General features: G+C 39.7%; 1 protein-coding gene across 5 annotated transcripts in view; it reads left to right on the top strand.

Annotated features, from left to right (window-relative positions):
• The window catches only part of MIER3 (MIER family member 3), a 127,406-nt gene that overhangs the window by 27,240 nt on the left and 72,410 nt on the right, over positions 1–27,756 (top strand). Inside the window, exon 3 of one of the 5 annotated variants that reach the window (XM_081517939.1) lies at positions 8,328–8,441. The gene's annotated coding sequence lies outside the window, so the exon portion shown is untranslated. Of the gene's footprint in view, positions 1–8,327; positions 8,442–10,196; positions 10,272–27,756 lie in introns of those variants that run through there. The other 4 variants (XM_081517940.1, XM_081517948.1, XM_081517944.1 and 1 more) reach the window with 4 other exon arrangements.

The raw sequence follows: 27,756 nt of genomic DNA, 5'->3' as shown, positions 1-27,756 counted from the left end.
CCAGGCCAGAATACTGGAGTGGGTAGCCTTTCCATTCTCCAGGGGATCTTCCCAACCCAGGAATCAAACCCAGGAAGAAGTAAAGCTCTCTTTACTAGGAGAAAATCCAATTGAGTCCACAGATAAATAATAAGTTTGAATTTAGCAAAGGTATCTGGATACAAGGTCAACAGGAAAAAAATATTTTTACATATTAGCAACAATCAGCTAGAAAATAAAAATGTTAAAACTACCATTTATGACAGTACAAGGTAGTAGACACTTAGGAATGACAAAGAGATGCAAACTTCTACGTTGAAAACTACAAAACATTGTCAAGAGAAATTAAGGAAGACCTAATTAGAGAGAGACGCCATTTCAAGGATTGGAAGACTAGGTATTGTTAAGGTGACAATTCTCCTCAAATTTATCTATTAGACTTAATGTAGTTACATAAACTCTCAACAGGTTTTTTATAGAAATTCACAAGTGATTTTAAAAATTTATAAGAAAAAAGAAAATATCTAAAATAGTTAATCTTGAAGAAAAATGGATTTGCAGGACTAACCTGCTAGACATCAAGAATTAATCTAAAATCTTGTTTAAAAGAGTAAGTCTATGTGCTATTGGCACAGACAGACAAATAGATCAATGAAACAGAATAGAGAGTCTGGAAATAGATCCATGTGTATGTGTTTACTTGATTTACAGCAAAGTCACCAGTGCAATCCAGTGGGAAAAGAATGAATGTCATTGGGACAATTTAATATTTATATGGAATAAAAAGACCCTAGTAACAGGCTCTTAATTATAACGTGCTCAAAAAGCAACTTGAGATTAAATCATATATGTAAATGTGAGAGGTAAAACTGTAATATTTCTACAAGAACACAGAAGATAGTATATTCATGGACATACCAATGAATTAACCATAAAAAAGAAAAGTTGACAAATCAGCCTTCATCAAAATTAAAAGCTTCTGTTCATCAAAAGCACTATTTAGAGAGGGAAATAAAATCATATGTCTACAAAGAGAATTGTACTAGAATATTTATGGCAGTTTTACTCATAACAGCCCCAAAAGGGAATGGCTCAAATGTCCATCAACAGAAGAATGGATAAACAAACCATGTGTGTATTCACTTGGACAATCCTTTCAACTTTTTGGGCAGAAAAATATAGGACAAAAAACAAACACAATGGGATACTAAACATGCTTTTGAATTATTCCTGGATATTTAGATCTGGAATGAACTGGCAAGGACACATATCACATTATATAAAATCATTTCTGTTTTATCTTTTATATATAGCATGCCTGAGTATTTTTAAAATGAGTATACATATTTTAATAAATCATGAATTTTGCTTTATCATATGGTGTAAAAGAAAAAGAAGCATATATATATCCTGTTACTACAACTACACCTATGTTCTATCCCATACAAACATAGTATTTTCAGTGAGGTTTTTGGGGTATATGTGGAATTGTCTGACTTTTTCATAACTGCTCTAAGAGTTCATCTTACCAAATAAAATACTTATTTGAAAGACTTGTGAAATACAGAAACAACTGTCGTCATCAGCAAGTGGGATCTATTTCTTTGCTATTTAAGTCGGAAATTTCTTACATTGCTTAAACTACTTCTAGAATTTTTTAATGTAAAAACACAGGCAGTATAATTCACAGATGTAAATGTGCAGTGATTTGAAATATTTAAAAATGAAGGTATTGCCTGGCTTTCCAATATAAAATACACGAAGACAAAATTTTTTTAAAAAGAAGATAAGGATAAGAACTGGCTGTAGGAGACAAGGCAATGACACCAGTCAGAGAAAACACAGAGCTTTAAGCTTGAGTGAACGCATGCAAACTGAATAGACAGGGCTCGAAATGCTAGCTTGGTCCACAGGCTCCTCTAAGACGTTCCTTCCCTGAACCATCACAGAGGGAAGCAGCCCCCGGTGGGGCCCCTGCCTCAGCGCTACAGTAGGTTGTCCCAGAGGAATTGTAGTGATTTTTCTGGACCCATTAGATTTCTCCTGGGGAGATCGGAATGTTTTAAGAGATAGCCAAGCAGTTGGCAAATTGTAGAAGCTAAACTCACATGAGAGAAAACAATATGCAGATGCCACGAAGAAGTGGAAGACATAAGTAAACCAAACCCATCAGTGAGCAGAAGTCATGAGCACTAGAAAGGATAGTGGGTATTGGTTGACAGGAGTGAGAAGAAGCAGCAACAGGTTCTAGCTGTGTCGATGATGCTCAGATCGTGCTTACAGCTTGCCGGAGAACTGACCTAAGTATTTGTATATCACCTCACCTAATCCTGAATTTAAGGTAGATATTTTTATTACTCTCATTTTCACAGATGAGAAACTGAGGCAGGAAAGCTTTAAGTATCTTGGCAGTCTGGTTCCAGAGGTCCTCCTTTTAGCTATTACACTCTAGTGCCCCACCACGTGGTCCCACCAGGATGGGGAGGTGGGGGGTGTGTGGAAGGGGGTGCTGATGCAGAGGCAACCTGTGCACCATGGCATGGAGGGTTCAGGGCCAGCTCTAGAGCTGTTTCTGTATTTTTCCCCATGAGGTCTACCTGTGTGACCTCTCTGAGTTTTTTATGAAGTGTAGCTGGAGGCCTTGAGGGTCTTATAACACATCAGGATAGAGTTGAAAGAATGGCCCCCAGGAGGGAAAGAGTTACAGTGAGAGTCAAGACTTGAAAAGTAAGCAGGGACCACATCAGAAAGGGCCTTATAAGGCGGTTAAGGTGTTTGAACTTTATCCCCCAAACAAAGGGTGTCATTGAGGTGTCGTCAGTAGGGGAGGTGGGGAAAGAATGATGATGAGATTTGCATTTTTATCAAGATTCTCCTGGCTGACTTTGTGGAGGAGGGAGTTGGGAAAAGCCAGAGTGTTAGAGGCTGACGCAGTCTCCTAGGTGAGGGGTGATGAGAGCCTGAATTAGGGAGACTGGCAGTGGGGATAAAGAGGTGTGGGCAAATTTAAGAGATATTTAAGTGGGAGCTTTCGAGACTTGGTGATTTATTAGGTGTGAGGCATAAGGAGAGGAAAAGCTGAGAATGATAACCTGGGAAATTGGGTAGATGACAGTGCCATTCACTGAGATGGAAAACACAGTAGGAGAGGGTCTGTCAGGTCTGGCTGGCTTCAGGGGCACGTGAACTGCGCGGTCAAACAGGGCTCTGCTCAGAAGGGACACACGATGGGCTTAATGATCTGCTGCTGCTGCTCTAAGTAATATTGAATAAGGAATTTGTCACTTTGGATTTGCACAAGGCCCAGGGAAGAATCCAGTGAAAAAAGAGGCAAATTCACACGAGATTGGCCATAATGGATGGGGCAAAGTTTGGAGGGCAAGAAACAATTCAAACCAAGGACACAATTGAAAGACTTACTTTTAGAAAATAGGCAGGGTGTTTCTTTGGGACAACAGGAAAGAATAATTTATTATATAAAGACATTTGGAGGTGACAGAGGAAAACTTGATGAAGTCTTCAGATGGTTTCCACATTCACAGTAGATCAGGAAGTGAGGGGATTCAAGAAAAGTGAAAACTTGACTATTTCATTTCATTTCAGTTCAGTTCAGTTGCTCAGTTGTATCCGATGACTCTTTGCAACCCCATGAATCACACCACGCCAGGCCTCCCTGTCCATCACCAACTCCCGGAGTTTACCCAAACCCATGTCCATCGAGTCGGTGATGCCATCCAGTCATCTCATCCTCTCTCGTCCCCTTTTCCTCCTGCCCTCAATCCTTCCCAGCATTAGGGTCTTTTCCAATGAGTCAATTCTTAGCATGAGGTGGCCAAAGTATTGGAGTTTCAGCTTCAACATCAGTCCTTCCAATGAACACCCAGGATTGATCTCCTTTAGGATGGACTGGTTGGATCTTCTTGCAGTCCAAGGGACTCTCAAGAGTCTTCTCCAACACCACAGTTCAAAAGCATCAATTCTGCGGCACTCAGCTTTCTTTACCGTCCAACTCTCACATCCATACATGACCACTGGAAAAACCATAGCCTTGACTAGACAGACCTTTGTTGGCAAAGTAATGTCTCTGCTTTTAAATATGCTGTCTAGGTTGGTCATAACCTTCCTTCCAAGGAGTAACGTCTTTTAATTTCATGGCTGCAATCACCATCTGCAGTGATTTTGGAGCCCAAAAAATAAAGTCTGACACTGTTTCTACTGTTTCCCCATCTATTTCCCATGAAGTGATGGGACCAGATGCCATGATCTTAGTTTTCAGAACGTTGAGCTTTAAGCCAACTTTTTCACTCTCCTCTTTCACTTTCATCAAGAGGCTCTTTAGTTCTTCTTCGCTTTCTGCCATAAGGGCGGTGTCATCTGCATATCTGAGGTTATTGATATTTCTCCCAGCAATCTGGATTCCAGCTTGTGCTTCTTCCAGCCCAGCGTTTCTCATGATGTACTCTGCATCCAAGTTAAATAAGCAGGGTGACAATATACAGCCTTGATGTATTCCTTTTCCTATTTGGAACCAGTCTGTTGTTCCATGTCCAGTTCTCACTGTTGCTTCTGAACCTGCATACAGGTTTCTCAAGAGACAGGTCAGATGGTCTGGTATTCCTATCTCTTTCAGAACTTTCCACAGTTTATTGTGATCCACACATTCAAAGGCTTTGCCATAGTCAATAAAGCAGAAATAGATGTTTTTCTGGAACTCTCTTGCTTTTCCGACGATCCAACGGATATTGGCAATTTGATCTCTGGTTCCTCTGCCTTTTCTAAAACCAGCTTGAACATCTGGAAGTTCAAGGTTCATGTATTGCTGAAGCCCGGCTTGGAGAATTTTGAGCATTACTTTACTAATGTGTGAGATGAGTGCAATTATGCCGTAGTTTGAGCATTCTTTGGCATTGCCTTTCTTTGGGATTGGAACGAAAACTGACCTTTTCCAGTCCTGTGGCCACTGCTGAGTTTTCCAGATTTGCTGGCATATTGAGTGCAGCACTTTCACAGCATCATCTTTCAGGATTTGAAATAGCTCAACTGGAATTCCATCATCTCCACTAGCTTTGTTTGTAGTGATGCTTTCTAAGGCCCACTTGACTTCACATTCCAGGATGTCTGGCTCTAGGTGAGTGATCACACCATCATGATTATCTGGGTCGTGAAGATCTTTTTTGTACAGTTCTTCTGTGTGTTCTTGCCGCCTCTTCTTAATATCTACTGCTTCTGTTAGGTCCATACCATTTCTGTCCTTTATCGAGCCTATCTTTGCATGAAATGTTCCCTTGGTATCTCTAATTTTCTTGAAGAGATCTCTAGTCTTTCCCATTCTGTTGTTTTCCTCTATTTCTTTGCATTGATTGCTGAGGAAGGCTTTCTTATCTCTCCTTGCTATTCTTTGGAACTCTGCATTCAGATGGGAATATCTTTCCTTTTCTCCTTTGCTTTTTGCTTCTCTTCTTTTCCCAGCTATTTGTAAGGCCTCCTCAGACAGCCATTTTGCTTTTAGGCATTTCTTTTCCATGGGGATGGTCTTGATCCCTGTCTCCTATACAATGTCACGAACCTCTGTCCATAGTTCATCAGGCACTCTGTCTATCAGATCTAGTCCCTTAAATCTATTTGTCACTTCCACTGTATAATCATAAGGGATTTGATTTAGGTCATACCTGAATGGTCTAGTGGTTTTCCCTACTTTCTTCAATTTAAGTCTGAATTTGGCAATAAGGAGTTCATGATCTCAGCCACGGTCAGCTCCCGGTCTTGTTTTTGCTGACTGTATAGAGCTTCTCCATCTTTGGCTGCAAAGAATATAATCAATCTGATTTCGGTGTTGACCATCAGGTGATGTCCATGTGTAGTCTTCTCTTGTGTTGTTGGAAGAGGGTGTTTGCTATGACCAGTGCGTTCTCTTGGCAAAACTCTATTAGCCTTTGCCCTGCTTCATTTTGTATTCCGAGGCCAAATTTGCCTGTTATGCCAGGTGTTTCCTGACTTCCTACTTTTGCATTCCAGTCCCCTATAATGAAAAGGACATTTTTTTTGTTACTTCTAAAAGTCTTGTAGGTCTTCATAAAACCGTTCAAGTTCAGCTTCTTCAGCGTTACTGGTCGGGGCATAGACTTGGTTTACCGTGATATTGAATGGTTTGCCTTGGAAACGAACAGAGATCATTCTGTCGTTTTTGAGGTTGCATCCAAGTACTGCTTTTCGGACTCTTTTGTTGACCATGATGGCTACTCCATTTCTTCTAAGGGATTCCTGCCCACGGTAGTAGATATAATGGTCATCTGTGTAAAATTCACCCATTCCAGTCCATCTTAGTTCACTGATTCCTAGAATGCCGACGTTCACTCTTGCCATCTCCTGTTTGACCACTTCCAATTTGCCTTTATTCATGGACCTAACATTCCAGGTTTCTATGCAATATTGCTCTTTTACAGCGTCAGACTTTGCTTCTATCACCAGTCACAACCACAGCTGGGTATTGTTTTTGCTTTGGCTCCATCCCATCATTCTTTCCGGATTTATTTCTCCACAGATCTCCAGTAGCATATTGGGCACCTACCGACCTGGGGAGTTCATCTTTCAGTGTCCTATCTTTTTGCCTTTGCATACTGTTCATGGGGTTCTCAAGGCAAGAATGCTGAAGTGGTTTGCCATACAAATTGAGCAAATTAGATAAAATTTCTACAACTTCAAAATTTTTTTTCTTGGGCTCTACATTTGTCTTTTTCATTTCTAAATCAAACAGAAAGTATTCAAGGTATACAAACATTAAATATATTTACAAAAATTTAAATTAACGTTATAAAATAGAATCATTTATGTTTTACAGGTATTATTTTATATAAAATTATTTTATATTTTTCATATGTAAAAATGATGATTAGTTTTATGTATCAGCTTGGCTCAGTTATTGTAGACAGTTGTTCAACCACACTAATCTAGGTGTTGTTATGGAGGTATTTTGTAGATATGGTTAACACCTACAATTAGTTGGCTTTAAGATTACCTTCAACAATGTGAGTGGGTCTCATTCAATTAATTGAAAGGTCTATAGAGGAAAACCTGAGGTTTCACAGTTAAGAAGAAATTCTGCCTCAAGTGTGCAGCTTCATTTTTGCCCCAGAGTTCTAGCCTTGGTGGCTGGCCCCTTGGATTTCAGACTTGACAGCCTTGACAATCATATGAACCCATTCCTTGAAATAAGTCTCTCTGTCACTCGGACATTGTTTTTAATGTAAGATATTTTTACTGTAAGATGTTTTTAATGTAAGATATTTTTTCTTCTAAAGTATTCAAGATTATTTATTAAAAGTACAAAGCCCAGTACAAATCATAATTCTAAATATAAAAAAATTTAAACTCAAAGTATTTAAATAAGATTGTATTTTATTCAACATTTAATTAAGTCTTATTAAGTAAGTTTATAAAAATAAAGCCATTCACAATTCCAGCACTCAGTATCTGTCTAACTGCACTGTGAAGAATTATTGTTATTCTTCATGCTTACTACATTCAGATATATTGTATCAGTAAGGTTCAGTTAGGAAAACAGAAATTACAGCAAGAACTTAAGGAATTGGTAAACACGTATTCTCAAACTAAAATACTGAAAAGGAGTCATGAAAGTAACATCAGGTTCCCAGGTGGCGCTAGTAGTAAAGAACCCGCTTGCCAGTGCAGGAGATGTAAAGAGACGGAGGTTCAATCCTCGGGTCAGGAAGATCCCCTTGAGAAGGGCATGGCAACCCACTCCAATATTCTTGCCTGGAGAATTCCTTGGACAGAGGAGCCTGGTGGGCTACAGTCCATGGGGTCTCACAGAGTTGGACACAACTGAAGCTACTTAGCACGCAAGCAAAATAACATGAAGATAGTAGCTGTAGAAGCCACCAGCCTGGGGCTTGGGGAGCAGAGAAGAAACTAGAAGCTCAGAGGAGGGCGCTGGGCAGCTAAAGTGCAGACTTGGAACAGGGAGTCTTGTCTGGCCAGTAGATGCTGTGATGCTTGGTCTGGGACTGCCACAACGAGCAGGACATGAACCAGCTGTCGCCGCCACACTGAAGGGCTGTTGTGGGGATGCTGCTGCCAGGAATATCCAACAGACAGAAAAAGGAGCAAGTCCCTGCCTCCCTGCCTTGCCGTCTCACTGAAGTCTTCTCTATTGGCAGAAACTAGGAGTATCACTTGCAGAGTCCCAAAAGGGGCCTCACACGGCAAAATCTAAGAGGTGGTTTGGGATCTGAGAGATGGTATAAATCAAAAATTAAAACAAACTTGTTTAGTGTTACAAAAATTTCCTTTGCCATTATATGTAACTGTTGTGAATATAATATTGTTAGTTCTCCTAGAGCCATGAATTGGAACACAAAAACAGGAAGGTGTGGCACTATTGGGAAATACTTCAGGATGGAATAATTTATTGCCTTCAAGCTCTCTGAGACAGATTTGACAAGGTAACAAGTTTGTCTTTTTTCTAACCTAAGAACTTCGGCTGCTCAGATCTGCCCTGAATTCCAGAGATACTGGCCTTCGGTGTCAGCAGCGGAGGGACCCGCAAATCTTCATGGCATTTTGACACAGCTGCCTTTTGTTTTGAGGAAAGAGGGTTAGCCAGGGGAAGCAGTATTCCCCTGGGGTCTGGAAAGGAGCCCATGTTTAGGGTTAGAGGTTGTGCTGGGCCAGTGCTAATGGTCAGATGACAAGTGGCAGGCGTGTGCCCTGATATTTGTGTGTGTGTTTGTGATATGCAGGGTTTGTGGTGTGCAGAGTAAGGCTAAAGCATGAAGCCCAAGGCAGAGGTACTTCTTGTCCAGATCTGAGAGTAGAATTGCTCAAGTGTGCCCTGGACCTAGAGATGATCATACTAAGTGAAGTAAGTCAGAGAAAGACGAATATCATATGACATAACTTATCCGTGGAAACTAAAATATAATGCAAATGAATTTATAAAACCAAAGTAGTCTCACAGACATAGAAAACAAATTTATAGTTGCAAAGGGGAGAATGGGTGGGGTTAAATTAAGAGTTTGGGATTAGGAGATACAAACTACTATATACAAAATAGATCAAAAAGCAAAGTCTTACTGTATAGAACAAGGAACTATTTTCAATAGGTATAATATAAAAGAATATGAAAAAAATTAAAAATTATTAATGCTATGTTCATCTTAATGTTGTGATATATCAATACCATAATTTATTTAAGTAATTCTTCATTGGTAGACACATTTTTCTATTATAAAAGCCCTCATTAACACCTGTACTTCCATCTTTGTAAATTTGTACTATTATTTCCTTGGATTAAATTTTTTAGAAATAGACCTGTTAGGTAAAAGACCATGTACATATTTAAGAATATAAATACACATTGCTGAACTGCCCTCAAGAAAGGTGATGCCACATGGTCAGTTCTGCTCTGTACTGTCTCCTTTACGGGTTTTAATCCCACTATCTCAGATTCATCTCAACCACCTTCATTTTTCTTTCATTCTATTGTCTTTCCATCTCGATCCGAACTGTGCTTTTCTGAATCTGTTTTAAAGAGCCCAGTTATTCTGTATTCTTCTGAGGAGGCAAGTTTTCCAAAACTTTGTTTTGTTTTCTGATTCCTGCAGGAAATCTTTTCAGGGGCCTGTGAGTTGTCTGAGTCTGATGCCCCTTCTCTTATTTTGGTCTCTTTCCACAGGCTGGGCTTTATTATTTGTGACTTATTCTCCGTATCCTCTGGAGAAGTGAGATCTATCAGAGATCACACTTGAGTATGCCTTTTGCCCCCAGCACTGCTCTCTCTCCTTTAGGGTGCTGGTAGAGTCGACAGATCAAATCTACAGAGAGTGGCTGGTGGATGACACTGCTCCTGGCCCAGTTCAATAGACTTCCATCACGTCTCCTGGAATGGGAGGGAATCTGCTGTGCCAGTTCAGTGATGCTGTCACACTCTGAACAGGTGTAGTTCATAAAAGGGTACTCTCTCCAGCATGCACATCTCAAGGGCCCTTGCTTTCTCTATAGGACTCTACCTGAGGGGCAGTCACATCACAACATAGCTGAGTGCTTGGTATCTCCTGGCTCTCTAGTTATTAATATGATCCAAATGTAAAGACATTTGCATTAACAAATGCCATAAATGACGTGCCTCTGTCGATATAAGGAAGGAGCTAGGGTTCACAATGTCCACTGTGACCTGGCATTCCATTTGTCTGAATTCTAGTATCTTCTGGAGTTCTAACACTTGGCCAGCATTGCCTGCAGTCCTCCGAACAACCTCCCAAGGCAAGTAGGAGGTAGGTGTTGTCTGTGAACTTCACAGGTTAACAAAGGCACAGAGGGACCCAGTGACTCATCTGCCCAGTTGGTGGGCATCTGTGGTTCCTTTGCTTCCTCTCCAGTGTGTTTCCCTATGGCAGTTTGCTGCCAGCCTGCCCATCCCCTGAGGTTAGTTGGGCTGGAAGTGGAAGGTCAGTTTGGATGAGTCATTCAAACATTTGAAGTGCCTTGCTGCTGCTTGGAAAGTGCCCTTAAAGCAGGTTGCCCTGCTGAGCATTTGAGGTGTGGTGCTGAATAAAACTGCACACCACCCAGCCCGCCCAAAAGCCCTGTGTCGTGTGTTTATCACACAGACTTCATAAGTCTTAATCCGCTTCATTCTCAACAACAGCTTAGTATGAAGTGCTTCTAATAATAGCAGCAGCAAATGAGCAGACACAATACCTGTCATCCTGAAGGTGCTTTAGGAAACTGTGCACAGCTGTTTCTGTGTCTGTCTGGTCATCACTTTAACCATGTATCTGGAAGCAGATGCTCATGGTGCAGTATACAGAAGTATTTGGTATCCGGGAAGTCTTGCGGCTATACCTAAGGGGTTCAGTAGAGAGTGTAACTAGGTTCAGCTGATCCCATTATGCACGTCACCTGTCATGAACTTGCATTCCTGGGAGAATGGACACCAGCATTTACTAAGCAAGTTTTAAGAATCTTTTGGTTTCCATGGAATGTAGAACTATAATGGGTTCAGCAGGTGCAGAGGAGAGCCAGCTGTGAAAGGGCAAATAGGTCAGGTAGCCCAAGGGCTAAGTTTAGTAACTCCCCGAACCATCATTTGTTAGATCTATAGAAACGGAAGCTGGTGGGGGAGAGATGAAGAGGAAGGGAGAGAGGGAGAGAGAGAGAATCTCCTTGTTTCTGTTTCAGAGAAGGGGGGATTTAAATTATTGATTGGAGAGATTGTGAGGCTGGTGGATTCCCAGCAAGTGAGGAGAGTAAACAACACAATTCACTGGCAAATGAAAATGAGGCTGAACTGACATGGAATCCAGGAGGGTTGTGAGGTACATTAGCCCTTATTCCGGGGATGAGATAGGGTGTTTTGCCCAAGACTGTACTTTAAGTAGGAGAGTCTGAGATAAAAGTAATGGGGGCTAGAGAAGAAAGATGATGATGGGGGAGAAGAGAGAATGTGACATGAACTAATTGCTTCAAGTTTCTGAAATGGAAACATATATAACATATAGAAACAAATGTAAACATATATAACACGAAGACATCTATGACTCTTCCAGGAAAAAAATATTTGTTTAAAAATTTTTATTTATTTTGGGTGCATTGGGTCTCCCTTAGGGCTTCCTCGATGGCTCAGTGGTAAAGAATCCACCTGCAATGCAGGAGATGTGAGTTTGATCCCTGGGTCAGGAAGAAATCTTGGAGGAGGAAATTGGCAACCCACTCTTGTATTCTTGCCTGGCAATTCCTTGGACAGGGGAGCCTCGTGGGCTACAGTCCGTGGGGTTGCAGAGTTGGACACGACTGAGCGGGAGAAGCAGAGGCAGCAGGGTCTTTGCTGCTGCGTGCAGGCTTTCTCTAGTTGTGATGAGTGAGGGGCTACTCTCTAGTTGTGACATGTGGACTTCTCATTTTGGTGACTTCTCTTGTTACTGAGCCTGGGCTCTAGGGCATACAGGCTTCAGTACTTGTGGCCCAGAAGAAACTCTCAATTCCATGATTTCACTCCAGGAATAAATCCACCTTGTCATTCATTTTGATAAATGAAATTTTACTCATGAATCCAAGTCTATAAACCTTTCCCTAGGTTGAAACTATTTGCTTCGAAGACTTATATAAAACTTGTTCTTTGCAGAGACTCATTTTGATCTTCATACTATGACAACTCAGTTTTTCGTCAACCACAGAAAGAGGAATGATCTTTTAAAAATGGGCCTGAAGGTAGAAAACCACTGTAGCATTTACTGTGCAAGTCATACTTCTGGAGGGGAATATACTCAGTATCAAAAGAATTACAGTGGGTAGGGAAGTATTGAGTTTCATTTCCTTCTTCTTCAGTCATAATTTTAGGGGAGTACCTCACCAAGCCATAAAACCAGAATTACACATCAAATCATGCTCACAGGCTTGGGTATGATTTCAGGGGTTTCTGGAGTGACAGTGAATATTTTCATTGACCTTAAGCAGCTAAACCGTACATTCCTTTTTTTCCCTCCAAATTTATACTGTGAAAAATCTCCCCCATTCAGAAAAGTTGATGGAATAGTTGAGTGAACACCCATATACCACTCTCTTAGATTCATCAGTGGTTAATGCTTTGCCATATTAGTTTTTTCTTTCTCTGGACATTGATTGAAAATAAGTTGTAGATATGGCATTTTACTCTTAAAATATAAACATGACACTTGTTATGCCATCAGAAAGTGAGAATACTTGAACAAATAAAGTCAAGCCTTATTTAGAAAAGGGTGGGCAAGATGAATCGTTAGTGTAACTTCTGGGAATGGAGGTTTCTAGCCTTTAGCTAATTCTCACATTAATTCTCTGATATCTGGTGCCGTTTTACCCAACATGCATAATAAATTTCATCTTGGTAGTTCTTGTTTCAACAATTTCAAAAGAGACAAAGCAAATCCATCTTAATTCTGTACTTTCATGTCCATTTTCTTCATTGTTTACTTCAAAAGCATCTCTTTATTACAATGTCCTCTTATACACACTAGAAGATAGAACTTGCTTTTTCTCCTCTCTGCATGCCAAGTACTGGAGTTACTTTGCAGTACGTATTTGGGGCTATTAAGGAGAAAGTTAAGATCTTTCATGATTTTACCTGTGACTTGAATCATAATAAAATACTCACTTTCCAAGGTGAAAGATGTTAAACATTACATTAACACTTGCTGATGATTACAAAGCATTACTGTATGGCACATTATAATAATGGCTATCTTCTCCATAAAAATAATTGTATTCCTTTAATGCACTCATAATATCTCTGCAGTTTTTAACTGGTATTTTATTCCCAACCCATCTTGTACACAAATACAGACTTAGTGCCAGTTCATCAGTGGCTGGATTATAGAAGGGAGAAATTATTCATTAGGAAGCTACCAATGTCCTGTCTTTGTTTCAGAACACACCAGAGAATTTAATTCAACGTTCTAAAAAATTTGACAGACAGATGGGATATGAACTTAATGAACCAGCTACAGAACAACACTCTCTAATATGTCAGACCCCTTTCTGGCACTTTCCTTTCTTTTTTTCAACCCCCAATTCCTCACCCAGGTCAATGTGTTGTATCCACGGCCTATCTCAACAATAATGGTCTAAAATTGGACGTAAGACATTGGAGTTGGACGATAATGATATGAAACAGAATAAAAGCCAGCTGTTCCAGGTAGAAGGCAGTTTGACTATATACCAGGCACCTGGTAACCTGACTCTGCATTGTGTCTTGTTTAGCCAGGCATTCTAGTCCAGTGGTTCCCAAAGTTTAGGGTGTCTAAGGACCACTGAGTGTCAAAATGCTGATTCCTTAGTTCCTAGTCCTGGAGATTCTGATTTGGCAGATCTGGAGTGAGGTCCAGGAATCTCTTTTCTATTCAGTTTTCTGGGTGATTGTGATGCAGGAACATGCTTTGACCTATACTGTTTCCAGCACCTAAGATGGCAAAAGAGTGGGTCATTGCAAACTTGAACCGTTATATGTAAACGGTTTTAATGCTTGTCTTTGCTGGTGGCCATCCCCTCCAAGATTCAGAAAGTCAGAAGGAACAAGGGACCCATATCCTGCAACTAAGAACCGCTGTCTGGGTGGACTCTGAAATGGATACTTTATTCTCCTGTCAACCCTGAAACAAACTGATATGACAGAACACCTGCCTGGTAGAATAGTTGACACTTGAACAACACAGATTTGAACTGCGTGGGTGTACTTATACACAGCTTTTTTTCCAAGAGTAATACTACAGTGGTAGTTTAGTTGCTAAGTCATGTCCGACTCTTGTGGCCCCATGGACTGTAGCCTGCCAGGCTCCTCTGTCCATGGGATTCTCCAGGCAAGAATACTGGAGTGGGTTGCCATTTCCTTCTCTAGGGGATCTTCCTGATCCATAAATCGAACCCGGGTCTCCTGCATTGCAGGCAGATTCTTTACCAACTGAGCTACAAGAGAAGCCCAATACTACAGTATTAGTATTGATTGGTTGAATCCATGGATATGGAACAGTGGATATAGAGGAACTGCCAATAAGAAGGTCCAGCTATAAATTATACTTAGATTTTTTTTTTAACTGTGCAGAAGGTCAGCACCCCTAACCTCTGCATTTTTCAAGGGTCAACTGTATTTAAACAAGCCTGTGTGTATAAATGTGTGTATCAAAAGCTCTTGGACCCAAGATTAGTCTTTTAAGGGTGTACCCCACACTCTTAATACACTTGTGCTATAATGTGATAAATGCTTTCATAAAAATCACCATGCTATGCCCAATAGTGCAATAAAGTCCATAGGGCTTATGGGGAAAGACGATCTTAGGGAGACAGCACTCCAAAACTTCACCAGTGACACATTTAAAATAGATAAGAACCTAATAAAAATGCTAGCACAATTTTGCACATATTAAATGGTTGAGAAATGTACATGTAACCTCTTTTCTGGCTGAAATCATGGAGGATATAGAAGAGAAGACTGCAGCCATGAAATTAAAAGATGCTTGCTCCTTGAAAGAAAAGCTATGACAAACCTAGCCAGCGATTAAAAAGCAGAGACAGTATTTTGCCGACAAAGGTGTGTCTAGTCAAAGCTATGGTTTTTCCAGTAGTCATGTGTGGATGTGAGAGTTGGATCATAATGAAGGCTGAGCACCAAAGAATTGATGTTTTTGAACTGTGGTGCTGGAGAAGACTCTTGAAAGTTTATTGGAGAGCAAGGAGATCAAACCCGTCAATCCTAAAGGAAATCAACCCTGAATATTCATTGGAAGGACTGATGATGAAGCTAAAACTCCAATACTTTGGCCCCCTGATATGAAGCACTGACTCATTGGAAAAGACCCTGATGCTGGGAAAGATTGAAAGCAGGAGGAGAAGGGGATGACAGAAGATGAGATGATTGGATGGCATCACTGACTTGATGGACATGAGATTGAGCAATCTCTGGGAGATAGTGAAGGACAGGGAAGCTTGGCTTGCTGCAGTCCATGGGGTTGCAAAGAGTTGGACATGACTGAGTGACTGAACAACAACAGCAATCGAAGAGAAGGGAAAAATGTTCCCACTCTGCCAGTTACCATTAAGAAAAAGCAAAGGAATTTTGCAGAGCTGATGATCATGCACCTGAGAAAGAAGTTTGCCCAAAAGATGCTTCAAAAGTCAAGGAGGAAGCTTATCTATGAAAAAGCTAAACCTCATAATAAGGAAAATAGGTAGATGTACAGAAGATTTGACTGGCCAAGATGACAAGAAAAGTGGGCAACTTCTATGTATTAATAACTCTAGAACCTGAATGAGCATTTGTCTTCAGGATTAGGGTATCAACGATGTGATCCCAAAGATCTGAGAGGTGTTGCATCTTCATTGCCTTTGTCAGTTCATCAATGGCATTTTGTTAAGCTCAACAAGGCTCAATTTACATGCCGAGGATTGTAAAGCCATATACTGTATGGCAGGGGTCCCCAAGCTCCAGAATCTAATACCTGATGATCTGAGGTGGAGCTGATGTAATAATAATAGAAATAAAGTAGACAATAAATGTAATGCACTTGAATCATCCTGAAACTATCCCCTCACCTCCAGTCAGTGGAAAATTGTCTTCCAAGAAACCAGTCCCTAATACCAAAAAAGTTTGGGGACCGCTGCTGTATGGGATACCTGAAATAGAAATCAGTAAAAGCATTGATCTATAAGCATGATATAGCAAGATCAACAAGAAGTTAACTGTCCCAACAGACAATACTTTGATTGCTTGATCTCTTGGTAAATAGGGCATCATCTGCCATGGAGGATCTGATTCATGAGACCCATACTGTTGGAAAATGCAAACATCTTCCTGTGGTTTTCCGGTTATCTTCTTCATAAGATGGAATGAAGAGAAAGCCCATGCATTGTGTAGGAGGTGGAGATGCTGGCACCAGGGGAGACTAGATCAACAAGCTTCTTTAGAAGGCTGAACTATGGTGTCTGTCATGATTATTTTTATAATCTAGTCAGTTAGTAAACAATGACTGTTTTTAAGTTGAAAAAAAAAAAAGGGTACCCATAAATAATACAATAAATACAGCACTTTCTCTTAAAAAAAATATTTGAAATTTGTTTGAGGAAGCAGACATTGGAAGGGTTGCAGCTTGTAATTCATTGTACTGTAGTTGGAAGGTAAATTATCTGAAATCAGAGGAAAATTCTAACACCAGATGCGGATGGACATAACATACACAGTAAAGAGAGGTAGCTGGTAGATATCTGAGGAGTGTGTGTGTGTGCATTTTGTGTATTCCCAGGTGCCTCAGTTCAGCTGAATGGTTTTCTGCTTTCACTAAGTGTTTCTTGCTGGTAAGATCTCGCATAGTACAAGGAAAATTTGCATTATACTCACTCATATATTGTTTCCTAATATATCAATCACAATGGAACCAATTTATGCTTTCAAGATAGCATTATAGCAGATCTGACTGTACATGTAAGGAATTCACATCAAAAGTAATGGTTTCAAGCTGCTTAGACCCTGAGGGTAACCAGGAAAGCATTAGTGCCTTACAAGGAGCATTGTCTGTCTAAGAGGGTTTGGGGACTGTAAATGTGAAGGTAAAGGAAGTGGTATTCCCTGCCATCCATATGGCCATGAAGGAACTCAACGTCTCATAGGTAGTATCTTATTCCAATTATTATAGACTAACCTTGATTAATAATTACCCAGGGGTAATTAAGATAGCTAGATAAAGAAAAATAAGCAGCATTAGAGTAAGCTTCAAAGAACTCATATTTTATTTTTAGCTCTGCAAGTGTGTGCCCTAAGGCAAGTCCCTTTCTTTCTCCTGGATTCATTTCCTCATCTGTAAAATAAAGAAATTGGACTATGTTTCATCTCTCTAAGATTTCTCCTGGATCCTATATCATGTGACTCTGAGGCTTTCTATGTAGATTAAATGCAAAGAAAATGAACACTTTCTGACCTCTTCAAAGTTCTCCTTGTGGCTCAGCAATTTTTTTTTCTCATCCCAGGTTGTCTTCTTTGGTCATTTCCCAAAGTGAAAATTCCAAATTGTTATTATTCTCAATCTCTATTTCCACCAACAGATGGACTTTATTGAGGCAGATCAAGTCTGAGCTCATAAAGCTCTTTTATTTATTTTGTTAACAGCTTTATTGAAGTAAAATCAACATATACTAAGCTGTACATATTTAAATAATACAGTTTGATAAGTTTTGACATGCATATACAGTCATGACACCATCATCACCATCAGAATAATGAACATATCTGAGCCCCCCAAAGGTTTGCTTGTGCCCCTTGTAATCTCTCCCTCCCTTCTCTTCCTCGTTTGTCCTCCCCATGCCCAAGCAGCCACTGACCTGCTGTCTTTCGTTATGGGCTAGTCCATATTTTCTAGAATGTTACATAAATGGAATCATCAGTATGTATTGTTTTGTCTGATTCCTTTCACTCATTATAATTATTTTGAGATCCATCCACATTCCTTTTGTTAATAGAAAGGAGTTTAAAAAAAAGAAGAAGGAGCTGAGTGACAGTCTGTCATATGGATATACCACAATTTGTTTATCTATTCACTTGTTGATGGGCATTTGGGTGTTTATAGGTTTTTAGTCATTATATATAAAACTGCTATAAATATTTTCTTGAAAGTCTTTGAATGGACATATGTTTTCATTTCTCTTCGGCAAATACTTAGGGGTTGAAAGGGTGGATCACATATGGTAATTGTATGTTTCACTTTTTAGGAACCAACCAACTGTTTTCCAAAGTGGTTATGCCATTTTACATTCTTATTCACATTATATGAAAATTCCAATTCTTCCATATCCATGTCAAAACTTAGTATGATCAGTTGCTCAGTCATGTCCAGCTCTTTGCAACCCCATGTACTGTAGCCCACCAGGCTCCTCTGCCCATGGACTGGTTGCCATTTCCTACTTTAGGGGATCTTCCTGACCCAGGGATCAAACATGTGTCTCTTGTATCTCCTGCATTGGGAGGCAGATTCTTTACCACTGAATCTACCTGGGAAGCCCAAATACCCAATATTCACTATTAAATATGGTGTTAGCCATAAGTTGTTTGTAAAGGCACTTTATCTTTGCCTCCTAAAGACCCAGATCTCCAGATACAGTCACACTGGAGTTTAGGGCCACAATATACGAATTTGGGGATGACAAAATTCAGTCAATTACAAAACTGATGAGCCTTGATACTCTACCATCTCTGTCTTTGAATCAGGGCATTTAAACTATTTACAGTTGTGATTATTAATATAGTTAGATTCAAACTTATCATCCTGCTATTTGTTTTCCATTTTCCCCATGTGTTCTTTGTTTTATCTGAATAAGGCTTCTATTATCTAAATAAGTCTCCTTTCTCTGAATAAGCATTTATTTTATTTTCTGAGTTCCAACCAACTGCTTTTATTTTTACTTATTTATTTTAAAATTTTTATAGGAGTATAGTTGGTTTACAATGTTGTGGTAGTTTCTGCTGTACAGTTATATATACACATATATCTTCTCTTTTTTAGACTCTTGTTTTTCCCCATATAGGTCATTACAGGGTATTGAATAGAGTTCTCTGTGCTATACAGTAGGTCCTTATTAGTTATTTTATATTTAGTTGTGTGTGTATGTCAGTCCCAGTCTCCCAAGTTCTCCCTCCCCTTCCCCTTCTCCCAGGTAACCATAAATTTTTCTTTAAAATAACTCACTGGTTTTTGTCCTGCTTTCAGCTATTAGGCTGAGGCTGGATTATTACTCTCTGGCCACAACCCATTCTTCATCTCAGTGACCTAGTCATCTCCCACTAGGTCATGGGGCTGATGGGCCAATATGCTTTACCTCTAAAACTGACAGAAATCAGACAGGGATAATACTCAAACATGTTGGAATATCATTTAAAGATTTTATAGAATTTGGTTATATTCGCTTATCCACCTGAATTTCCCACATCCTCCTTCAGACACTCTCCACATTTTCTCCTCAGTCATATACCTAATTGTGCTCATATCCTTAATTACTTTATCCTCAGGATCTCTTCCCTCCTGCTTTACATTTGATCATGCTTTTCACTTTAAATACAGGTCTTCTTTCTCAGCTCTTTGTATGATGAAATCTTATGGACTCTTATTAAAGACTCAGTTCTTGCTACTTTCTTATCAAGTCTGACCTGGCCTTCTATCCCACTTCACCCACACAAAAAAAGATTCCCTTCATTGGGTTCTCAGAATGCTTTGTAGGTGTGTCTGTTACAACAAAAACAAGCACTTTTCACATTATATGTAGTAAGTTCTCACTTGTCTGTTTTCCTCATGAAGTGTCAAAATCTTGAGGCTACAAGAGTCCATATATATTTTTTTAAAGTCTCTTTCAGATTGTTCTTATATAAGTCAAAATTCTTGGTTGTAAGCCACAGAAATAGAATTTCAGTTTTGCTGCTTGTTTTTGCTTCCCCACTAGCTTTACTGAAATGTAATTGATGAACAAAATTGTTGTTATGTTTAAGGTACACAATGTGATATTTTGATATATGTATACATTGTGAAATGAGCCCCACAATCAAATTATTTAACACATCTATCACATCACATAGTTACCTTTTTTGTGTGTGGGTGAGAATGCTTAAGATCTTTTGTGGTTCCATTCTTCACACTTAGGTTTCAGGAGTGGCCCCACTAGTTTCAGAATTGATCAAACTGGCTCACTCTGTTTACGTTGTACAAACAACTTGGCTTATGGTGAACACATCCTTTCCTACTGGGAGTCTGGGATTTGGGTATGAGCTAGGCAGAGGATGCCTTATATTACCAAGCCCCCAGTTAACATCCTAGGCACTGAGTCTTTAACGAGCTTCCCTGGAGGACAACATATCACATGTGCTGTAACAAATACCTGCTGAGGGGATTAAGTGTGTCCTGTGTGACTCCACTGGGAAGGGACTCTTGGAAAATTTTAACTAGTTTCCGGCTAACTTCACCCATGTGCTTTTTTCTCTTTACTGATTATGCTTTGTATCCTTTCAGGGTAATAAATCCTAGCCATGAGGAAAACTATATGCAAAGTTCTGTGAGTCCTCCTAGCAAAACATTGAAACTCAACGTGATCTTGGGGACCCTTGACATGGGAGACATCTCTTCAAGATAGTTTTATAATGCCATTTTCTAGAGCCCTAAAGATTTCATTGGTTCTGAAAAGTTTCTAGGTTAATCGTTTGGTTTGGTGTTCCCTCTTCCACAGGATTGTATGAATTTGTAACCTCCCACATTTGTGGCACAGATTTGGGGTTCTGATTTCTGATGGATGGCTCTTTCCCTTGGTAGAAAGGGAAGCTTCATTGACACTTCCCTGGGCAGTGGTCAGTGTCTTTCCATTTCATCATCATGGGCAGAGAGCTTTGTGAGCCATGGCTTTTGTGGGAAGCCCAGATCCTCACCTCTCATCCCCATGAAACTACCAGTGCTCCAGCTGTTGACCTCTGAGGCTTATATTGATATACTAATCTTCTCTTGAGGGGTTTGGTTCAAAGTCCTGTTTTGTTTCTCTGGTACCTGGGAATTACTTTTTGTGGCTTTCAAGCTTAGAATGTATTAATTTTCATTTTTTTGGCCACACTCATGGTATGTGGGATCTTAGTTCCCCAACTGGGGATCGAACTTGGACCCCCTCCATTGGAATCACAGAGTCTTAACCCCTGGGCTGCCAGGGAAGTCCTGTATTAAATTTTTTGTTAGACTTTTTTTTTTTTTTACCAGCAATATTAATGCTTAGGGGTGATCTTATTATATCAGTCCTGTGCAACCTATTGCCTAGAAATTGGAACTGTATCTTTCTCATCTTGAGTCCTCTGTAGCATGGAACCCAGACAAGGTATGTAGAAGGGATGATTAGATTGAATGTATGAATATATGGGTCATATACAATGTTGCTGATCTTCCTCACCCCTAGATTTGTTTCTCCATAGATTTATATCCACAGAAATGAAGTCTTTGGTCATAGCAAGTCTCCTTGTTTATGATCTAAAACAAAATGAGGAAACTCATCTGAAAATCAAGAACTTTCCTAGTTTGTGCACATTGCTCTTTCCAGTCAAGATTATAAAAACAGACCTGAGTATATATGTCTAAGCAGTAGTAATGCTCCCAACCCTTGAGAATACAGCAGAAATAAACTCTGGCTCTTGGCATTCCACTGAGGCATCATCTCAGAGGGACTATGGTGAGTCCCTATTTTACTTAAGGGAGCAGAAAAGGCTCTTGGACTCTTGGAGGGAGGAGTTATGGAATTCTGTCATTTAATAGAGGCCTCTCACACTACATTATGTGGACTATGCAGATTCACTTGTGGAATGATGAGAATCAAAAGAATCTTGTCTGGGATCATCCACAATCATAACCCTTCTAATTAGCTCTGTCCAGGCTACCCTGGGTACTATGCAAAAGAGGGTTATTAGTTTTCCCAGTTCTGGATACATGAAAGTGACACTGGTCTAATGTCTTGCTGGGACTCTGGAGACGAGGGTGGGCTAGAATAGACAAGACTGACATAGTGGGTAAAGACATAAAGGGAAGAGTTAAACAAATTTGGGATAAATAGTAGAGGTAAATACTAAAATTCTGGAGCCCAAGAGGTGAGTTGGTGTTGGGACTTCTGTTATACAATCTCAGACTACACTGCATACGTATCCATCATAGCAATTGTTGTCACCACAGCAGAATAATCATTTGTATAGTCATTTGTTAATTATGTCCTTCACATAACAGTAAATTCCATGAGGAGACGGACTATGTCTGTCTTACTCATCCCAGGATCTATACTGCCAGACACTGACTAAATATTTGTTGAATAAATGGAGTCATGAAATCAACCTATGTTGGGCCTTTCCCCCCAATCTTTTCCTGAATCAGATTGAATTTTGTATGGAACCTCCAAATCTACTGACCACCCACAGTTCCATTAATAAGCCCACTCCCATCTCCCACCCCCAATTTCACCACTATTTATACAGCTCTGATCAGCTGTCTGGTCAAAGCAAAGGAGCTAAGCTCTTTGTTTCGTTCCTTTTCCTTTTTTATTTTCATTTTAGTTTTGCTTGGTTTTATAACTTCCAAATAAAGTTAGTGAAAACATCCAAGATGCAGAAAAAATAGAAACAAACACCATTATGTCTATAGTTTTGTAGTAGTATCTCTGACACAAAGTAACCACAGAAGAGAAATCCGCAACTTTCTCTCTCTCTCTTTCTCTCTTTTTAACCACACACCATTGTGCCAATCAGCCACTTTAGGCCTTTAAAATTTGACCCAAGTGGCAAATGAACAACCTTTTGTTTGTGGTTAACCTCTTTAAAAAACGGGGCTTCCCAGGTGGTGCTGGTGGTAAAGAACCCACCTGCTAATGCAGGAGACTTAAGAGACATGGGTTTGATCCCTGGGTCCGGAAGATCCACTGGAGGAGGAAATAGCAACCCGTCCGTGGACAGAGGAAACCCATGGGCTAAAAATCTTAAAAAGATAAGTTCTGAGGTATATGAGTTTTTGAATTTTCTATTTAAAATTCACTATTTACAATGAAGTATTTATCTCCAGGCCACCACTGACACCCGAAATCACTTTTGAGTACAGGTGGTGCAGTGGTAAAGAATCCGCCTGCTAATGCTGGAGACGTAGGTTTGATCCCTGGGTCAGGGAGATCCCCTGGAAGAGGGAGCAGCAACCCACTCTAGTGTTCTTGCCTGAAAATCCCATGGACAGGGAGTCTGGCGGGGTATAGTCCATGGGGCTGCAAAGTGTTGGATACAACTTGAGCACACACACACAAGTGATATTTGCTGTAAGTTGATAGACATTCTTAATTTTAATGTTTGAGGGCAAGGATGTGATTTAACTCTGTAAGACATAGTTTTTTAACATTAATTTCAGTGATAGGGTAAATAACATTTGTATTTAAGGGAATTTAGTGTGACCATTCAATCTTGTTAAAAAATCACTATCTATAACTTTGAAAAAGAGGGTATTGTTTGGAATACCAGAATTTGTGGCCACCTCTGCCTCTAACTGGGAACATTAATCAGGGGTGATGTACTTTATAAATCTGACTGGAGAAATTCTCAAGATGGCTTTTGTTCATACATTTATTGAATATCTACTATGTGTCAGGTACTACTTTGTATACAATATGTGGTTCAAAGATTCTTATCTATTGCTACATATAATATATATATATACACAAAATCTATAGCATAAGTCATAATATGATGTATCAAAAGAGAGGTAAAGTGCTAAAGAAAGTTCAGAGAAATCTGAGAAATAGTTAAGGAGAGCTTGCAGTGAAGGTGACCTGAAAAATGAAGAGTATTTCAGCAGATAAAGAGGAGCATCAGCATAGCCTGAGGAAGACAAAGGCAGCTCACTGGGGCTGGTGTGATAGGTCCACAGAGGGGAGAGGAGGATGTACATCTGGAAAAATGGGGTAGGGCCAGAACACGTAGGGTATTAAATGCTAGTCAAAGAATTTGAATGTAATTTCCCATTGATAGTAATAAGCCACTGAATAATTCTGAACAGAAAACAAACAGGAAGGCTTTGATTAAGGCAATAGCATGATTGATATTCTACATTTAAGTCATTGCTTTTCAAATCAGGTGGATCTCTAAAATCACGTTAGAGAATTTACTTTTTGTTGTGTTTAATTTTTATTTTATATTGGAGTGCAGTTGATTAACAATGTGTTATTTCAGTGGTGTCGTTATATATACATGTATCTATTCTTTTTCGAAATTCCTTTCTTGGGGAGTTTATTGTGAAATGCAAATTTATAAGGCATTTTGCCAATCTTGATTCATTAGAGTCTCCTGGAAATCCTGATTTTTCATTCAGAGTTATCCTGTTTCCAATATAGGCAGTTCTTCTAGTGATGGTGACAGCTGTGGTGTTCCCCAGCATCCAGTGGTAGCAGAGCCTTTGGCCCAGGTCTCCTGTACTGCAGGCAGATCCTTTACCATTTGAGCCACTGAGAACAGTGTATTAAAAAACAGAGACATCACTTTGCCAACAAAGATCTGTATAGTCAAAGTTATGGTTTTTCCGGTAGTCATGTACGGATGTGAGAGTTGGACCATAAAGAAGGCTGAGCACTGGAGAACTGATGCTTTCAAACTGTGGTGCTGGAGAAGACTCTTGAGAGTCCCTTGGACTGCAAGGAGATCAAACCAGTCAATCCTAAAAGAAATCAACCCTGAATATTCATTGGAAGGACTGATGCTGAAGCTGAAACTCCAATACTTTGGCCACCTGATTCGAAGAACTGACTCACTGGAAAAGAAAGATTGAGGGCAGGAGGAGAAGGGGACAGCAAAGGATGAGATGGCTGGATAGCATCACCAACTCAATGAACATACATTTGAGCAAACTCTGGGAGATAGTGAAGGACAGAGGAGACTGGCGAGCTGCAGCCCATGAGATTGCAAATAGTCAGACACTACTGAGCAACTAAACAACAACACAAAACCATAAAAAAAAATCTTGCCATTGGTAGCAACATGGATAGACCTTGAGGAGTATATTATGCCAAATGAAATAAGGCAGTCAGAGAAAGACCAGTATCTTATGATTTCACTTATATGTAGAATCTAAAAAACAAAGCAAATGAACAAATAAAACAAAACAATATTCATAGATATGGAGAACAAATTGGAGATTATCAGAGGGGAAGGAGGCTGGGGGTGGTGGGTGAAATGGGTGAAAGGGGTGATTTATATGGTGATGGATGATAACTAGACTTACTCTGGTGATCAATTTGTAGTATATACAAATATTATATTACTAAGTTGTACACCTCAAATTAATATAATGTTATGTACCAACTTACCTCAGTTTAAAAAAGAAAGTTGATATCCAAATCTTTTTTAAAAATTGAAGTATGTTTGATTTATACTATTGTGTTAGTTTCAGTTGTACAGTTAAATGATTTAGTTTTTTATATACTCTTTTCCATTTTAAGTTATTACGAGTATTGAATATAATTCCCTGTGCGTGTGTGCATGGTCAGTTGCTTCAGTTGTGTCCATCTCTTTGCGATCCTATGGACTGTAGCCCACCAGGCTCTTCAGTCCATGGGATTCTCCAGGCAAGAATACTGGAGTGGGTTGCCATACCTTCCTCCAGGGGATCTTCCTAACCCAGGGGTCAAACTCCCCTCTCCAGCATCTCCTGCATTGCAGGTGGATTCTTTACAGCTGAGCCCCTGGGAAAGTGCATAGTTCCCTGAGCTATACAGTAAATCCTTGTTGCTTACTTTACACATAGTAGTGAGTATCTGTTAATCCCGTACTTAATTTATCCCTCCCCTCTCTTTCTCCTTTGGTAATCGTAAGTTTGTTTTCTATGTCGATGAGTCTGTTTCTGTTTTGTAAAATAAGTTCATTTGAATAATTTTTTTTTAGATTCTGCATATAAGTGATGTCATACCATATTTGTGTTTCTCTGTCTGACTTACTTCACTTAATATTATCATCTCCAGCTCCATCAATGTTGTTGCAAATGGTATTATTTTTCTTTTTAATGACTGAGTAACATTCCATTGTATATATGTACCACATCTTCTTTATCCATTCATCTGTTGATGGATATTTAGGTTGCTTCCATGATTTGGCTATTGTAAATAGTGCTGCAATGAACAGTGGGGTACATGTATCCTTTTTGACATATATTTCTCTGGATATATGCCTAGGAGTGGAATTGCTGGATCATATGATAGTTCTAAGTTTTTAAAGGAACATCCATACTGTTCTCCATAGTGGCTGTGACAATTTACAGTTCCACTAACAAGGTAGGAGGTTCTCTTTTCTCCTCACCCTCTCCAGCGTTTATTATTTGTAGATTTTTAATGATGGCCATTCTTCCTGGTGTGAGGTGATATTTCATTTAATTTTTATTTGCATGTCTCTAAAGATTAGTGATATTGAGCATCTTTTCATGTGCCTCTTGGCCATCTGTATGTCTTCTTTGGAGAAATGTCTATTTAGGTCTTCTGGTCATTTTTTGATAGAATTTTTTTTTTAATATTGAGTTGTATGAGCTGTTTGTATGGTTTGAAAATTAACACTTTTGGGTCACACCATTTGCAAATATTTTCCCCCAGTTTGTAGGTTGTCTTTTTATTTTGTTTACCGAAATCCACACTTTTTGACCCTAGGAGATTTTTAAAAATAGAAGGGATGTACAGAGAATTTCCTGGCAGTCCAGCAGTTAGGACTCTACACTTCCACTGCAGGGGCACAGGTCAACTTCTGGTTGAGGAATTAAGACCCTGCAAGCAATATAGCGAGACCAGAAAAAAAAAAAAAAAGAAGAAGAAGAAGAAAGTGTACAAAGTGAAAGATAGAGACCTTTCTTTTCTTTGCTCCTCAGATCTGACACTTGGGATAGGTTGGGAAATACCCAGTGAATGTTAGAAATATTTAGGAATCTAAAGACTGTTAGGCTTGTGACCTCCTTCTGCAAGTGTTTCCTGGGCTGGGATTCTCTCCTCATGCTTGGGGGCAGTTGTTGGGTGACAAGGCTGGTTGAAAGAAGCTGTGGCTCACTGGGACCCTAGAGGAGGGAGCCAAGGGAGTAACATCCCACCCTCACTCTCCTCCTTCTGTCCGATGGCCTTTCAAACACAACTGGAAACCAGTAAGCAACAGAGCCACAGAGATGGTCCATAGAAATCAGCCTCAGGGCAAAGAGCAGGGTAGATAAGGTGATAATGTGAAGGGCATATGGAAGACATGTGGCACTCCTGCTTATTTTTATCATGTTTCTCTCTAGCCTCCTATTTCCAACATACACAAACACACTCACACACACAATAATCCAACAACTCTCAATTAATGCTTTTCTATCTTGTATCATAATCACTGGGGCTGACTGTTCTTGCTGTCTAAAATACTCTTTCCTTCACCTCACACATCCTTCTAGTCTCAGTTTAGGCATCATTTCCTCAAGGAAGCCCTCCTTGGTCTCCAAGCCTGGGGTGCATGCCCTCCTCTGCATTTCCACGATAACTGTGGTAAATGTATTTAAGTACATACTACGGCAAGCACTGTTCTAAGTAACACCTAACATGTATTAACTCATTAATTCCTTATAAACTTATCAAGAAGGTACTACCATTGTCTTCAGTTTACAGATAAGAAAATTGAGACCCAGAGCAGTTAACTGATCAGGGTCACACAAGTCGTGAGTGATGGAGTCTACATTTGAGTTTGCGCAGACATGAACTGAAGCCAAG

The sequence above is a fragment of the Giraffa tippelskirchi genome, chromosome 8 (genome assembly GCF_054371585.1).
Source record: "Giraffa tippelskirchi isolate mGirTip1 chromosome 8, T2T-mGirTip1v1.2.pri, whole genome shotgun sequence".
NCBI classification, from domain to species: Eukaryota; Metazoa; Chordata; class Mammalia; order Artiodactyla; family Giraffidae; genus Giraffa; species Giraffa tippelskirchi.
This window is presented reverse-complemented; position numbering and strand designations above follow the sequence as displayed.